The sequence below is a fragment of the Falco peregrinus genome, chromosome 2 (assembly GCF_023634155.1).
Source record: "Falco peregrinus isolate bFalPer1 chromosome 2, bFalPer1.pri, whole genome shotgun sequence".
Taxonomy (NCBI): domain Eukaryota; kingdom Metazoa; phylum Chordata; class Aves; order Falconiformes; family Falconidae; genus Falco; species Falco peregrinus.
This window is the reverse complement of record NC_073722.1, coordinates 13,189,106-13,205,381: the sequence shown is the minus strand read 5'-3', so window position 1 is coordinate 13,205,381 and position 16,276 is coordinate 13,189,106. Positions and strand designations below refer to the sequence as shown.

The 16,276-nt window shown below is 39.5% G+C and overlaps 1 protein-coding gene across 3 annotated transcripts in view; it reads left to right on the top strand.

Moving 5' to 3' along the window:
* INPP4B (inositol polyphosphate-4-phosphatase type II B) overlaps positions 1–16,276 on the top strand; it is a 345,506-nt gene that overhangs the window by 103,828 nt on the left and 225,402 nt on the right. The gene's annotated exons all lie outside the window — the stretch shown is intronic.

Below are 16,276 nucleotides of genomic sequence, written 5' to 3'. Positions count from 1 at the left end.
GGGGTTTTTTGTTAGTGTGGTTGTGGTGGGTTTTTGTGTGGTGCTTTTTTAAAAAAAGAAAAATAAAAAATGCAGGTTTTCTTTTGTAGGAGTCACTATGATTTCCGGTAAAGCTAACTCTGCATGTAAGGTTAGTTTAGGAAATGCAATAGTACTTTGCAACTTGAAACTTAACTCTGTTTGTGTCACTATAAATGTACTACTAAATAACTTTCTGTTCAAACTGCTTCACAACCTTGTAATGAAATCATTTATAACACCACAAACTTAAGTGTGTCTGTTGGAAGTAAAAGCACTAATCGTTTAGCCGTTTTTTCCCGATGACTATAAAAACCTGAATTACTTTAATTAGTACGTCATTTTGAACAAAGCCTCCATGTTTAAATCAGAATGCTTTAAGAAGATGGAAGTGGTCATTTAGTTTAAGTTTATGAATACCTGTGTGTTGAATCAGTGGTTTGAATATTTTTATTATGATTCTGTGAAGGCTATTTCTTTTCAGGCATGTTAGAGCTTGTCACATACCATTAATTTTACCAATCATATGCTTGCTATTTATAACCAGCACGTGGTATATTGTAGACCCCAGTTTCTTTGCTATATTGAGGCACATAAAATGTATTGAAATAGTATTTAGATAGAATTAAAGAAATATTTAGGAGGGCTGTTGATGTGGTAATCAACAGAGGGTTTCTGGATAATTGCATTTGAATAAACTAACATTATAATGCCTCTATTAATTTTTTGCTTCTAGTTTGAGTGTACTTAAATATTTGAGAATCTGGAAGAGTAATAGTAGTTTCTGCAGGTGGACTATTTTGTTCTTCATGCTTTTGACTTCAAATAGTGATTGCATAGCTGGAGTTCGCTGTTGTGGGCAGGAGCTGAATTTTGTGGCTTTCTTTTCAAATATACTTTGATTTTTTGTAAAGTGTAGAAAGAAAAGATTGTATTTGCAGAGAGAACGTGGATAGGTCTAAGTACAGATAAAAGTTTGCTTTAATGTATTTACTCATCATTTAAAGAAAAGAAAATAAATTCCGGTAAATAGGTTAGCAACCCCAGTGCTACTCTTTGATAGGTATCTTTGAAAACTTTATTTGCACTGTATGTCGTCACTGAATTTAGATTGAATTTAAAAACGCTATGGTGTGCCTGCTCAAACAAGTAGTTACCCTTCTTCCTCACATGTACTTGCTTATTGATCTTTCTTTCCTAACTGTTAAAAATACCTTTCCTAAAACTTCTTTCTGTGGGCTCGTTACTCCCATTTTCTTTTTGTGCATGTTACCTTGAAGAATGGTAGTGGTGGTGTATCAGTGATGGTGCGAGAACACAATCAAGATCAGTACTTGCAGTCTCTGGAGTTTATTAGATGAAGTGGCACAGCTGAGAAGTGACAAGCTCTTGATCACAAATGCCTTTGTTAAGGTCTGAAATCAAAACATTGGTATTCAAAGCTAAACTGAAGATGGAGATCAGTGCTCAGAGTTCAGTTAAATACTGAAGATGGAGATCAATTTTACCATCTCAGAATGGAAATGTAGCTCCTGGGAGGGGAGGCGGGAGTAAAATAGACAGGGTGTTCTTGCTGGAAGGAAGAGATGAGAAAGCAGTTCCCTCCTGAGGGGCAGAGACAGACAGTTTATAGCTGGTGGAATGCGAGGAGTTGGCTGTGGAGGGAGAGATCATACTGAGCCCATAATTTTTATTTTATGGCCCATTAGATGTATTTGGTATCTAGCAGAGTTATGAGTTCTAGCTGGTATGCCAGTTGAGTTGCCTGCAAAACTGCACCCTCTGTTCCAAAGCTCATATTTGAGAAGCGGTGTGTAGGTTTCCATTGAGGATGGCCTGAGAGATTAAAGATGAAGCAGCTGTTTTATGAGAAGTGTCCTTCTGCAGTTGCCTGCATGAATGTCCTTCTTTGTAAAAGTTTCTTCACGCTTAGTTAATGTTCTTACACATATTCTAAAATAGGAATACATGATATTCTAGTAAAGCAAGAAACAGTTGTGGGTTTTTTTTGAGGTATTTGGTTTTTTGAGATCAACATACAAAATTTGCTTTTCGAGAATAAAGTGGGACAAACTTAATATTTGTGAGAGGCCACCATTGCCTTTGGTATTTAGCTGGCTAAAAATCATTCTTGCAGCTTACAATGTTTGTCTTCTAATTCCCAAGCATCTAACTTCTAGAATTTGTCACATGAATACTTTACTGGGTCCTGTTTACTGAGAGAGTTCCTGAGATGTAAGCCTGAAGATCAGAAAGTCAGTACCATGTCTGAAATCATGTGGTCAGTCAGCAGGGAAGGGAGGTGTTTTTCTTTCTTTAAACTAAAATTGATGAGGTTTAGTAGGTATTGCTCATTTCAGAGTATGAGGTAAGCTTTATAAACTGAGAGCTTATAACCTAGGTGACTTTCTCTAGGCACCCACACATGAATTGCTCACCCTGTCTTTCATGTCTGATTTATTGGTTGGAAGGGAATATGAGAAGAAAAGTTTTGCTGAGATGGAAAAAAACCCAACCAAGCCCTTATCTCTCTTTCCATGGCTGTAACAGGGCTGGGTTTTTATGTAGTTTGAGTGTTTCGCTTTTGTTTTGTTTTTCCTCAAACATACAGCAGACAAACATACAGAATACCAAGGGCCTAAATTTGCTGCCTTTACAAAGAACACAGACGTGCCCCATCCTGGCATGGATACCAGGGCAGGTTAAGGGCAGAGCCGTACTCTGGCATACCTTGTTACGCCCCTCTGATCCTGGGAGTGATCTGGAAGGCTGCCATTCCTTTAGCTGCAAAAAAGAGAGGAGAGGACTAACAAATGCTTGGAGGAGGAGTGAGGAAGTTTAAATGAATAAGCTTAAAAAGAATTAAAAGGCTTGCGTTACTTGGTTCTCGGTTCAGAGGTTGGAATTCTTGCAGTGAGGCGAGAATGTCTGATAATAACTTACTGAATGGTTAAGATGTGGGGGTCAAGTATGAGTAATTGTAGAATGACTGCAGATATTAAATCATTAGGTGATAGAGTGGCAGATAAAATTCAACATGGATAAATGTGAAATTACACATGTGAAGAAAAATAATAATCGTTTTCCATTGAAACAGTGGGCTTTGCACTTATTCCTCCCACGCACATACACACCTGTTCCCCTGAGTGAGGTCTGTAGAGAGTGACAGTTGCATGAAAAGATCATGTGGGTTATCAGTTGTGGTTAAAAAGTAAACTGAATGTTAGGAGTTGGGAAAAGGAGAGAACAAACAGAACTCTGTGAAGATCCACCATGGAGTTCAGTTCCCCTCATCTTACAGGATATAAAGGAGCTGGGAAAGTTTCAGAGAAAGGGCTGTTAAAGTCATCAGGACAAGAAATGAAGGTGGTAAAACTCTTCAGCCTGGAGAAGAGATGATGACTAAGGTGGTCTCTGATAGTAATCTGCAAAATCGGGATCAGCTTGAAGGAGCGGATAGGGATTAATGGTTCATTGCTGCTTCCAGTGTAACAACTCCGGATACTAAAATGAAGCCAGGAGGAACTGGATTACAAACGAACAAAAGAAGGTGTTTTTTCATGGAACAGGTAGTGGAAATACTGAGTTGCTTGCCATAAGATGCTGTAGATGCTAGAAGTAGGTATGTATTTGAAAAAATACTAGGTGCTCTCAAGAAGCAGGAGCCTCATTAAGAGTGAACGGAACAGGCATCTGAGGAAAAAAGCCTGATGTGAAAACAGCTGGGGGATCAGAGAGTACTGCATGTGGTTACCCTGCTTTTCCTTTTCTGTGGGCACTTATTTATGGCACTTGTAGGCAGAATAATGGGTCTTTGGTCTGATACAGGTGTTCTCTTGGAAATACTGCATATGTGGTTTAGGTCAAGTATGTGTGGGTCAGATGTACCAAAATTCACAGGATTACTGTGATCTGTCTGGGGGCAAATCTGTGGTCAGGTCATCTTGACACTGAAATCTAGAGGTGATGGGGTTTTGAGGGGTCTCTTAGTAGTTGGTAGCTCTGTTATAGTCACTATAGTAGTAAAGAGGTTGTTAACTCAGAGTACTGACTTAGCTGTTAAATGGTGATATCATACTATGCTGGTAAGAATACTGTTTTACTGCAATTCCAGTTTACTGTATTCTGAAATGTTAAGTGTCCTATCTTAAAAAAAAAAAAAACCCAAACCAAAGGAGGTAGAGAAACTATGTACAGCACTGCTGACAGGTCAATCATTTGCAGTACTGAAAGCTACTTCATAAAGTACACTACAATCATAATAGACATGAAATAATTTAAACTATGGAATAGTTACAATATAAGAAAAGTCCAGTTCTGGGCTTGATGTCCACTGCTGGGCTTCTCAATACAAGAGACGGGGACGTAGTGCATAGAGTCCAACAAAGGGCCACAAAGATTAAGGTTTTAGAGCATCCTTCACATGAGGAAAGGCTGAATGAGGTGGGACACTTCAGCCTGGAAAAGAGAAAGGCGCAGGAGGGATCTTAATGTGTATAAATACTTGAGGGGAGAGTGCAAAGGAGACCAACCCAGGCTCTTTCAGTGGTGCCTGGTGTCAGGACCAAAGGCAGGGGCTAAGCACTGGAACACAGCGAGTTCCCTCTGAATATCAGAAAACACTTTTTCACTGTATGGGTAATGGAGCCCTGGCACAGGTTGCCCAGAGAGGCTGTGGAGTCTCTCTCCTTGGAGATATTCAAAAGCTGTTTGGACATGGTCCTCAGCAGCTGGCTGTAGGTGGCCCTGCTTGAGCAGGGTGGTTGGACCAGGCGTCCTCCAGTGTTCCCTTCCAGCCTCAGTCATTCTGTGAAGAACTTCAGCCAAATGTGGAGCCAACTGTAACGGTTTATAAGCAAAGTATTAGGCTATATCCAATTGTTTTGATTGGGTGTTTGCAAATTGGCTTTCCGATGGGGAGAATCATTGTGGAAGAAAATGATAATCTTGTACTTGTCTTCAATAACAGAGATACAAAGCTGTTGATGATTGCTCTATTCAACACTGTGTTTCTGTGCATTGGTAATACGTTATCGAAAAGTACAGAGCATTCATCAGAGCTGCTGATAGCTTGAGCCACTTGTAATGTTATGTTGCCTTAAAGTTCTAGATAGCTAGATTGTTTTTTTCAGTTGATATATTTTGACCATCGGTCAGAGACCGGCAGAAGAAACAGTCTTGGTCTATATGTTGAAATGTGAATTATGCGGAAGTGTTCTTATTTAAGGTTCCTGTTACATAAGAGCAGTCAAGTAACACAGAGGTAAGAAAGTTTGGATGGAGTTCATTGCATGTCTACCATTCATGTGACCCAAATTAGAATAAAGAGCAGGTAGTAAAACCTCAAGGAACTGCTTTCTTTAGTTAATTAGGGAAATTAATTAAATTATGGCAATTGAAGGATGATTGCTTTACAATCCAGGGGTATAAGTTACCAAATGAAAATACTCCACATACATATTTCCCCTTCTCAGTTTCTTTTTTCTTCATTTTGTCTTTCCATTTGGATCATCTCTTGTTCAAACACTTTCTGACAAATAGGTACCTTGTTTTGGAATTCAATCAGAATTAAACATCTGAACTGCAATATGATTTCAAATCTGTGAGGAAAACAAACTAGCTTATTTAAAGGAAACCGTGATCTTCAGAACTCACGGTGTCCAAAATGTCCCTTTCATAAACTTGCATGGAGCATTGTGCAGGGTTTCCTTTAGCTGAAAATCATGTGTCCCAAGAGAGTGGAAAGGGATCATCGTGCCCTGCGATTTCTGAATTTCTTCGGGTCAGGATGTATTGGTCAGACACATGGTGTGACTCTGTCCCCTCCCCGATAATGGTTTAGTAGCAAGCATCATGTAGGTTTTCAGTAAGCAGTTTCACAAACATGAAGACCTTATGCTACCTTAATTTACCTGGAACTGCTAGGCTGTTGAGGAAGTTGTTATAGTTGTAGACTAAACGTTTTGTACTCAGCTAAAGGTATTATACCCAGCACGCACTGTTTTCGCTGCTCTCTTCCTTACTCATGAACCCTGTCACTCTTCCATGCCTGACATATTTTGGGAATTGCTAACAGCAACCACTTCTGTTAGTGTGTTGTGGTTGGGGTTTTTTTGTTTTGGTTTTTTTTTTTGGACACTGCTGTAGCTCGATTAATTGCAGCATGGATTTAATAACATGGGACTCAGTGCAACCCAGAAAATGTGTTTGTTTCTCACCTTTATTGCAGGGGCTGTGCAGCCCATGTTCAGATCCTGTGTCAGGGAACCGTTGTTTCCAGTTGTCTATTCAGCTCTTGGGGTTTTGTCCACTTCCTTCTTACTTGTACACTGAAATATACTCATATTTATGACAGCGGTCTTCCCTCCACCTCCCTTGCAAGCAGGACTTTCCCATTCCAGTGGTTCCCTGGTGCCCTCATTCTGGGAGTCCTCTGTTAAATTTGTTTTTATCAATACAAGGGGAATATCATAGCAATAGAGTGCAGTAATTTTCATACCCTGGTTCTGCAATCCTGTGACAATCAGAGCTGGTAAAATCTTGCTCAGCAGAGTTTGCCAGAGGAGTAACATTTATATGTGTCCCATTTCCATTGAGATCAATTTGGGCTTCGCTACTGATGCTTGAAATGCTTCTGGTTTTGTACTTTCTCGCCTGTTAAAGTTGAATAGCCAGAATTGTCCTAGCATTAAATATGATGTTCCTTTTAACTGGGTCTCACCAGCACAATATTGTTTGGACTGAAATTGGTACTGAATAGAAATGACCAAATAAAGCTAGTTAACCATTCAGGTGAGGCTTTTGTTCTCATGTGGGGAGTGTAATGAATACAGCCATTTATTTATTTATTTATTTTAATAGCTTACTCACAACTGGAAATACTTAAAAAGAAATCATAACATGGTGGCTACTAATAAACTTATTTTACACATCCTGAGTATCAAGAGAAACTCATCTGTTGTTAGTCAACTGTACCAAAACCAGTAAACCATTTCTTTTCTCAAACACAGCAGTGAAATCTCTTTTTCTACCTCTAGCAGAAAATAAAATTGCAATCTTCTGAAATCTTTCTGCAGTCTATATCCTACCCTGCAGAGGTACATTTACCTCCCTGCATCAATGAGGCACAATGAACTTGGCAGAGAATTTGTCCCCAAGGAGTGGCTGGTGGTCTTCCTATAATTCTCACTCCTTGGGCTTCCTGAAGGGAAAGGGGTAATTTATATGATCTGTTGTTTAATCTGAACCTTTTATTTATTTTTTTTTTTAAATGGGAGAGATGTAAGGTCTTGTGACTTAACTTCAGCAAGGAAATTTTGATTGTCTCACTTTCACAAGGGTGGTGTAGCCACCTCAAGATTTAAGAAGCTATGACCCTGAAAAATTAGGAGTCTGGCTTAAAAATCATGTGCATCTTTTAAAAAGCAACAGAAAGATCTTTGGAAAGGTGGTGATATCATGATTCCAGGAACTGAGTCTTAGTAACTGTAGAACAGTAACTTAGTAACTTAGAACAGTAACTGAGACTTACGGAAACCTATGACAGATGTTCTGAGACTTGCAATAAATTGGTAAAACATTGGTAGAATTCTTACCAGCTGAAAGAAACATTCTTCATTGTCTACCATTAAACATCCAAAGACAATGCATTTTACAAACACGCAGCACTTGTAGAAGTAATATTTTTGTGTTCAGACTTCCTTACTTCCCTGGTACTGCTGAAACTGTTAAGAGTCATAATTAAGCTTGGCTTTCCAGAGGACAGACTTTGGGCCTGTTTAGGAGCCTGGCTGACAGAGTCCCTCGGGAAGCAGCTGTGAAGGGCGAAGGAGTCCAGGAAGGCTGGGCGCTCTTCCGGAAGGAAATCTTAAAGGCGCAGGAGCAGGCGGTCCCCATGTGCCAAAGGACAAGCCAGCCGGGAAGAGCAGCACCCTGGCCGAACAGAGAGCTTTGGCTGGAACTCAGGGAAAAAAGGAGAGTTAGTGACCTTTGGAAGAAGGGGCCGGCAACTCAGGATGACTATAAGGGTGTCATGAGGTTATGCAGGGAGAAAATTAGAAGGGCCAAAGTCCAATTACAATGCAATCTGGCTACTGCCATGAAAGACAATAAAAAATGTTTCTACAAATACATTAGCAACAACAGACGGGCTAAGGAGAATCTTCATCCTTTATTGGAGGGGGGGGGGGGGGGAAGGGGGGGAAACATAGTGAGAGAGGATAAGGAAAAGGCCAAGGTTTGTTAATGCCTTCTTAACTTCAGTCTTTAACAGTAAGACCAGTTGTTCCATGAGTACCCAGCCTCTTGAGGGGGAGACCAGGGCAGGGAGCAGAATGAAGCTCCCATAATCCAAGGGGAAAATGATCAGCAACCTGCTATACCACTTAGATAAGCACATGGATCCACCTAAGGGTACGGGGGGGAGCTGGCAGAAGTGCTCACCGAGGCACTTTCAATCACTTACCAGCAATCCTGGCTAACCGGGGAGGTCCCAGTTGACTGGAAGTTAGCAAGTGTGGTGGCCATCTACAAGAAATGCTGGAAGGAGGATCCAGTGAGCTACAGGCCGGTCAGCCTGACCTTGGTGCTGGGGAAGGCTATGGAGCCGATCATCCTAAGCGCCATCATATGCAGCATTTACAGGACTACTAGGTGATTTCCTCCTACGACAAGGTACCCCACTTAGTGGATAAGGGAAAGGCTGTGCATGTTGTTTACCAGGACTTTTGTAAAGCCTTTGTCACAATTTCCTGCAGCATTCTGGCAGTAAAAAGAGTGCTGGATAAAAATTTGTCTGGATGTCTGGGTCTAAAGAGCTGTGGTGAATGGACTTAAATCCAGGTGGTTGCTGGTCACAAGTGGTGTTCCCCAGGGCATTTTATTGGGGACAGTCCTGTTTAATATCTTTATCAATGAATTGGATGAGGAGATTGAGTGCATCCTCAGTAAGTTTGCATGTGTCACTAAGCTGTGGAGGAGTGTTGATCTGCTTGAGGGCAGGAAGGCTCTGCAGAGGGGTCTGGACAGGCTGGATCCATCAGCCAGGGCCAATTGCATGAGGTTCAACAAGGCTCAGTGCACTTGAGTCCTGCGTGTGAGTCACAACAACCCTATGCAATGCTATGGGCTTGGGGCAGAGTGGCTGGGAAGCTGCTTCCTGGAAAAGGTCCTGGGGGTGCTGGTCAACAGCCAGCTGAACATGAGCCAGCACAGTGCCCAGGTGGCCAAGGAGGCCAATGACAACCTGGCTCATATCAAAAGCAGTGTGGCCAGCGCGACCAGGGCAGTGACCGTCCCCCTGCACGGGGCACTGGTGAGGCCGCCCCTGGAATCCTGTGTTCAGGTTTGGGCCCCTCGCTGCAGGAGGGACACTGAGGGGCTGGAGCGTGTCCAGAGACGGGCAGCGGGGCTGGGGAAGGGGCTGGGGCACAAGTGTTGTGAGGGGCGGCTGAGGGAGCTGCGGTGTTTAGCCTGGAGAAAAGGAGCCTGGGGGGGCTTATCGCTCTCTGCGACTGCCTGACAGGAGGCTGTAGGCGGGTGGGGGGTGTCAGTCTCTCTCCCAGATAACAAGCAACAGGACAAGAGGAAACAGCTTAAATTGTACCAGTGGAGGTTTAGACTGGATATTAAGGAAAAATGTCTTCCCTGACAGGGTTGTCAAACATTGGAACAGGCTGTCCAGGGAAGTGGTTGAGTCACCATCCCTGTAGGTGTTTAAAAGACAGGTAAATGTAGCAGTTGGGGGCAATGTGGTTTCATGGTGGACTTGGCAGTCCTGGGTTAACAGCTGGACTTGGTGATCTCAAAGGTCTTTTCCAATCTAAATGATCCTATAAGCTGTCATACCTAGTTTAAAAATACAGTTACCAATTCTTTTTCTAAGCTATTTTTGAGGTAAATAGGTAATATGTTTGGAACTGGGCCAGAGGTTAATAACACGTGTTTTAAATGACAGCCAAAAACTGTAGAACAAAAGGGGAGAATTTTTTTAGGAAAGCATATTTTCCAAGGTATGTGTGGTGATACAGCACTGGAGCCTTTCACCGTAATATAACTTTGAAAAACTTAACTCATTCATATCTGAACTGTATATAATTAACTTTTTAGGCAGGAAGGGTTGTTTGAGATTGTTTCAAGCTATGTGTAAAATGTAGAAAGCATTTAATTTTCATTTTTTAATTATGCTGGTGGATAATAAACCAAGTGAATGTGGGGTGTGACTTAAGAGAATGTGTATTTATACATTATTATTATTACTACTAATGCATTCTGAAACTGAAAAGAAAATTACTATATATATATAAATATATAATAATAGGAGGTATTCACATTTTTGAAGGGAACAGTCTATTAAAAGTATTTGTCTGTTCTGTAGGACTTGTTCGGTGACGTAAATCAACATTTTCCAGAGTGAATGCAGATTAGTGGTATTATATTGTCTGCTTGAAGTTGGTATCTGATAACACTGCATGATGGATTAATCACAGTGGGTAGAGCATTTTTTGAAAAGGATTATTTGAGTGTCTTTCAGTGAGCTGCCAGTTTGTAAAGGTGATTGCAATGAACTACCAGGTTACAGCCTGTCTTGAATAATTGAAGCACCTCATCAGGTGCCCAGGAAGCATATTTTTTCCTTATCACAGGGCTTGGGTTGTAGGCTTTGTGTTACTTAATAGACACAGTGTGGGAATATTAATATGGCAGAAGAATACATAATATTAAAGGAGGTTTTAGATTGTTGAATACTGCTTGCTAACATTTAAAGGGGCATTTTTAATTCTGCAAATTATATGCTTGCCTATGTTAACTAGTCATCTTTTAATACCTCTAAATTAGAACAGTGTATTTTGCTCTATTTAGTAATGGATGCATTGCTGTAGAAAAGTTAACATTCTTAGATTTATTTCAATGTATTTCTGCTTGTAAATGAAATTACCCTGACAAATTGTGGCAATTTTTTCCTGTTCACATATATATATAAAACTATGCTTTACCTGTGGAGTGATGAATCTTACCTGTGCTAACACTGAAATACCAAACATAGGTGGTAATGTTTCTAGTATAGTCAAAAGCACAACCTGAGCACATGCATACATGATTGAGCAAGTCTCAGTCTAAGTCATTTGCCAGTACTGGTGAAGTTGTAAAAAATCAGGATTATAGGCAAGTTGTACAGCTTGTGCCATGTTTAATGCTCACAGGACTTTGCTGCTGCTATTGGTGCCACAGCTAGCTCAGTTAACACAAGCCTGTTGTTAATGCCATTATGGGCTGCAGACCTTTGGTCGCACTGTAGGCATGCCAAGATAGTGGCCATATCATCATGCCTGTTCACTGCCTTCTGGTTCTCCTCCTGGAAAGCCAGCCTTCAGTAGGAGTCTGAGGACACTGAGGTTTTTCTGGGCCAGGTTTAAACAGTCAGGATGTAGGTATGTGGTGGAACTATGGAGGAGTCACTAATGAGGAGCAGGCACTTCACTTTGCTTTCCATTCTTGCAAGTTAGACTCTTAGCCTGTGTGTCACTGAAAGCAGCCTTGTAGGTGTGCAATACAATGGTCTTTTGGTTTTCCTCAGTCACCAACTTTTCCTCTAAGGTTTCTAAGGTATTAGATACATCTTCTGATAAGTGGTGGACAGTGCTAACTTTGCAATTTGGGGGTGAGATGATATGGGTTCAAAATAATGTGATAAACTTTACCTGCTGCTAGCAGTCCTTTCAGGCAAACTCCTCTATTGCGAGTATCTTTTTTTTTAATAGCAAGCAAGAACCGAAACCAATATAATCATTTGCCCTTTGAAGTTATTTTAATATTTTTTGTTCCCTAGCATAGTCTTTTGTGTTAATTCTGTGTAACTATAATTTTGTCAGTTTTAGTTGTTTTGTTATTTTTGCATAAAATTTCTGTCTTCAACTTATTTTTATCATAGGATTACTTATAAATGCAGGCAGAAAATAACTGTTTTGAAAAGCATGGTAAGTAGATGGGTGTATGTAGCATCTCTACTCTATAAGGCTTTCAATGGAATTATTTTAAGTTTGTAAAAATAAGCTTTTAAAAAAATCAAACCGTGAAATTCACACATCCTCCACCACCTCACCCCTCACCCTCCCCCATGTCCCTCGTTGACTGTGGGCGCATTTTATAATGTGTTACTTGAAGAGTTTTTACTTTCTATAGGGGTTGGAGTGGTTTGGTTTTTTTGGTTGGGGTTTTTTTTCTTTCCCCTGCAATGCTATGGCTTTACTTTTCTACTTATTTTTTAACAACGAGGAATTGCTTGGAGTGTCACTTCTAATTTTAACTGTCAGTTTAGTCCTCAACTTGATACAGCTAACTAGTTACAAATTTACTAGTAAATTCCAGTTACAATGTAAGTTACAAACTTGGTGTAGATAGAAACAACTGAAAAATGCAGCAATGTAACTTCAAGTACTGTGTGCTTCCCACACTGCTGTAGAACGTGGTTTTGGTTTTTATGCTTTCTAACTGCAAAAATGTTATGTTTTACTCTATCAGAAAACTTCTCTATGCAATGTGTGCTTCAGATGGCTCATGAATCTGGAGCTAGTTACCTGAATGATGGTTGCCAGTTTAATATCATAGTGAACTCCTTTACATTAAAAGGAGTTGTGTATAGTTATGTAGGTATGAATATACAGTTAGAAAACACTTGCTCGTGTATTTTGGTATGCCTATCTCTTACTTCAGTTTTAGGCATGAACTCCACAGAAACAGGGTTGTCTTCACTACTTTCATTTGAAACTTATGAGAGTTACAGTAGAGAGTCATGGATTTAATAGTACAGTAGTACTTTGGATTTACAACGGCATACTGATGGCAAGGCTTGGCCAGTCATTTGACAAAGTGAAGTGAAAGGGATTCTGCTAGTTCTAGGTTTTGGGGACTCTACTACTTCAGCAGTTTTACTAGGATATTTAAGTTAGATTTATGAAGAATTTCATTTCCTCCTCAAATCAGCGTTTTGAAACAATTTCCTGATCTTGGGGGGTTGTGGGGTGCCTGTAGACTTTGTCAGTATTTCAAGAAAGGTGTAACAGTTCAAGGCCTAGTTGCTGCTTGGCATTTGGATTGATCCAGTAACTTTTTTATAAAACTTACCCAAAATTACCAGTGGTAGGAAGAAAAAAGCCACTATGTTGGACTGTAACACATTACTACAGATCTGATTTTGGTTGTATTTGCTGTGCATAAATACCAGATTATTAGAAGTTACCCTTTTATTAAAATCAAACCTATAAAAAGAAAATAATAGCTAGTCTAAATAAGCTCGTATTATGCACTTAGAAATTTTTGATCTCTATCATACGCATAATGGTTCCCTTGATTACAATTTTGTCATTTCATTTATAAATAATTTTCTTGCTAGCTTTTTGTATGATAGAGTGCATAGCTATCTAAATGATGAAAAGTCTGCAGTAATAGTAATTCTGAAGGTCTTTTTCTTCACTTTTGTGTCAGGATATTTGAGATTTTGTGCAGCAACATGTACTTTCTTCTCCAGAAGCCTTATGGTCTTTCATCTTTTATTTGTATTTATCTTGTTCTCTCTCACATACAGAAAAAGTAAATGCCTACCCTCTGATCGCTGTACTTTATTGTGTGTTTGAAAACATGTTCAGATTCATTTGAAGTTGCAACACTCTTTCATTCCAGCTTCTGCTGGTATAGGGAGTAGAGTAACTTGTCTCTAAAGAGACTCTTGTGCTGCAGCATCTGCTGTCTTAGAATGCAGAAAGCTTGAAATACTCTGAGCTGTTCTCTCTTATGTTTGCAGTTACTGTTGTACATCAATTGCATTGTGAGACAAAACTTACTAATACAAATTCCTGTTAATTATTTGATAGTTATTCTTTTGCTAACCACTTGCTATCTGTGTTATACGTATGCCTTTCATGTAGAAATCCAAATATCAAGGCTTTAAAGTCTTGGCAACTGTAGCAAACTACATAGAAGCTGTGATTCTTCATTCCTGGCCTTTCCAAATACCTGGCTGGTTTGAAAGCCATGTTGCTTTTCTTCATATACTGACAGGCTTCCACTTACTGCAGATACATGTTTTGGAGGAAACGTTAATTCTAGGGAGTTGTCATGCTTGCATGTTTCGTCTATGGGGCATCACTATCATCAGAGGAACCGTTTTTTGTAGAGATGAAAAAGGGAAGAATTGTTAGAGATGATTGACTATTTTTTGAACAGAGACTGGACAGGATTCTTTCATGTAGTCACAGCTGAGTGTTAAATTGTATCAGATCTTTGTTAACTTTTGAAATAAATGCCTTCTTTTGGTCATACTTTTTCTGAAAGATTGCCAGCTCTCGAAGGAGTTGGGCTGCATTATCCACTTTTCAAGTCAGGGTTATCTGGGAGACTATATGGTGTTGATGTCTTGCTTCAAAATCTAAAGAATCAAAATAGTTATCAGCATCATTGCAGTGCAGAGCTTTTCCTGATTAGTCTGTTATTTGGTTTTTTTGAACTGTTATTGCCAATTTTCCCAAGCTGACTTCAGCTATTGCTCGTAAAGACTTCTTGTATTTTACTTTCCCTTGTAGAACCTCAAAGAATGCCTCACTCGATAGCACCTGAGAATTGCCTCTGGGTTACTATGTATGCTTGACTTGCTGGATTCTATAAATAAAAAAGTTCCTAACGTAGCATTCGTATTTCTCCCCAAACCAATTGCACTATTTCACTACTTTCTTCCTTTTTTGCCTTTTTTTTTTTTTTTTTTTTTTTTTATACAATCAGCTGTTTTTCAGTCTACAGGACAATACATCCCTTTTAGCCCAGCCCAGCCTGAAAAATATTTCTAAGAATTCAATGTACAAGTAGTTTCTAGATAAATCTGATTGCTTTTTCTTTGTTCATCAAAACCCCTGTCTTGAATTCTGGCGTATTTCAATATAACATCATGTGCTTTTCACACACACACACACACACCCCACTCCTCTGTTTTATTTTAACTTTTTTCACCTTTAGGTACTGACTTGTGCTTTGATAACTGGGTTTGGAGTGTTCATTTATTAAGTGGTAGAAGGTGAGAGGGAGGGAATAAATACAGGCTTTCTCAAGGAAATCACGGACTTTCTGGAATATTACCTGTTTGTTATTCACCAGTCTTACTGTATTAAATGTTCACTTTTTTTTGCTCATGAAAGACAATGGTATTACTGGGTAAGTAAAGGGTCTTTTTGAGAGAAAATGCAGGATCGAACTATTCATTTAAAAATGAATGTGAAACTCTTGGCAAGAAGTTTTGAGTTTGATTCTGGCAGGCCAAGTAATAGTATAAATGCAGAGAAAGAGTGGACAAAGAAGACTTGTGTATATTAATCAGGTGTTATGAATGTAAGCCATTTTATGAAGTAATTCATTAAGTATCAAATACGTGGAAGTAAAGTTCAGGCTTTGGGTAGAATTAGTCTACAATATGAAAAATTTTCATCTTTAAGGTCACTTGGTATAAAAAAGTACCTGAGGAAGGAATGTTAAAATAAGATTTTACATTAATCCCTGCAGAATCTCACTCAAGTAGAGAACGAGCTCTGTGAGATTTATGTTGGGAACCTGCAATGAGGAAGTGTATGGGTGTGTGCTCTAAGGGTTATTCGTTACCAGATGTTAGGGATGAAAATCAGATAATAAAAGTATTAGGGGAAAAAAGATTAATTCTGAGGGAGTGATTGATAGTTTCACTCTTCTGAAAAATGAGTCACACTTACTAAACTGGGAGAGGAGTCTGCATCTTCTCTGCAGAGCATTCACAAAAAATGATAGCGCTAATTCTTATCATATTGCACTCTGCAATAGTGCATATCACTTAATGTCATTCAAATGGCATAGCCAGAGACAACATTCAGAGTTTCAAGTCATGATAAAGTAATCCCTTTTAAATAAAAATGGAAAAGAAATGCCTACTCTACAATTGCACGTTATTTTGTTCACTTGAAGGTATTCTACTCTTTGAATAGAATCTGACATTTGATTCAGCTATATTGCTAGGTATGGAAGTTGAAATAAACTGGGCTTGCCTGATTTGCTTAAGAGTGAGGTGGCACCTAAACTTCTGGATATCTACAGTGTGGAGGAAATCCAGCTACCGAGTTCCTTTTTTTCTTAGTTTCCTGTGTGGTCTTTTCTAACAGTTTATTCCTATTATATAGCTCATTGACTTGAAGTAGGATGACACAGATCAGTAATTAAAGAATGCCTATATCCATCTGCCTAGTCACTG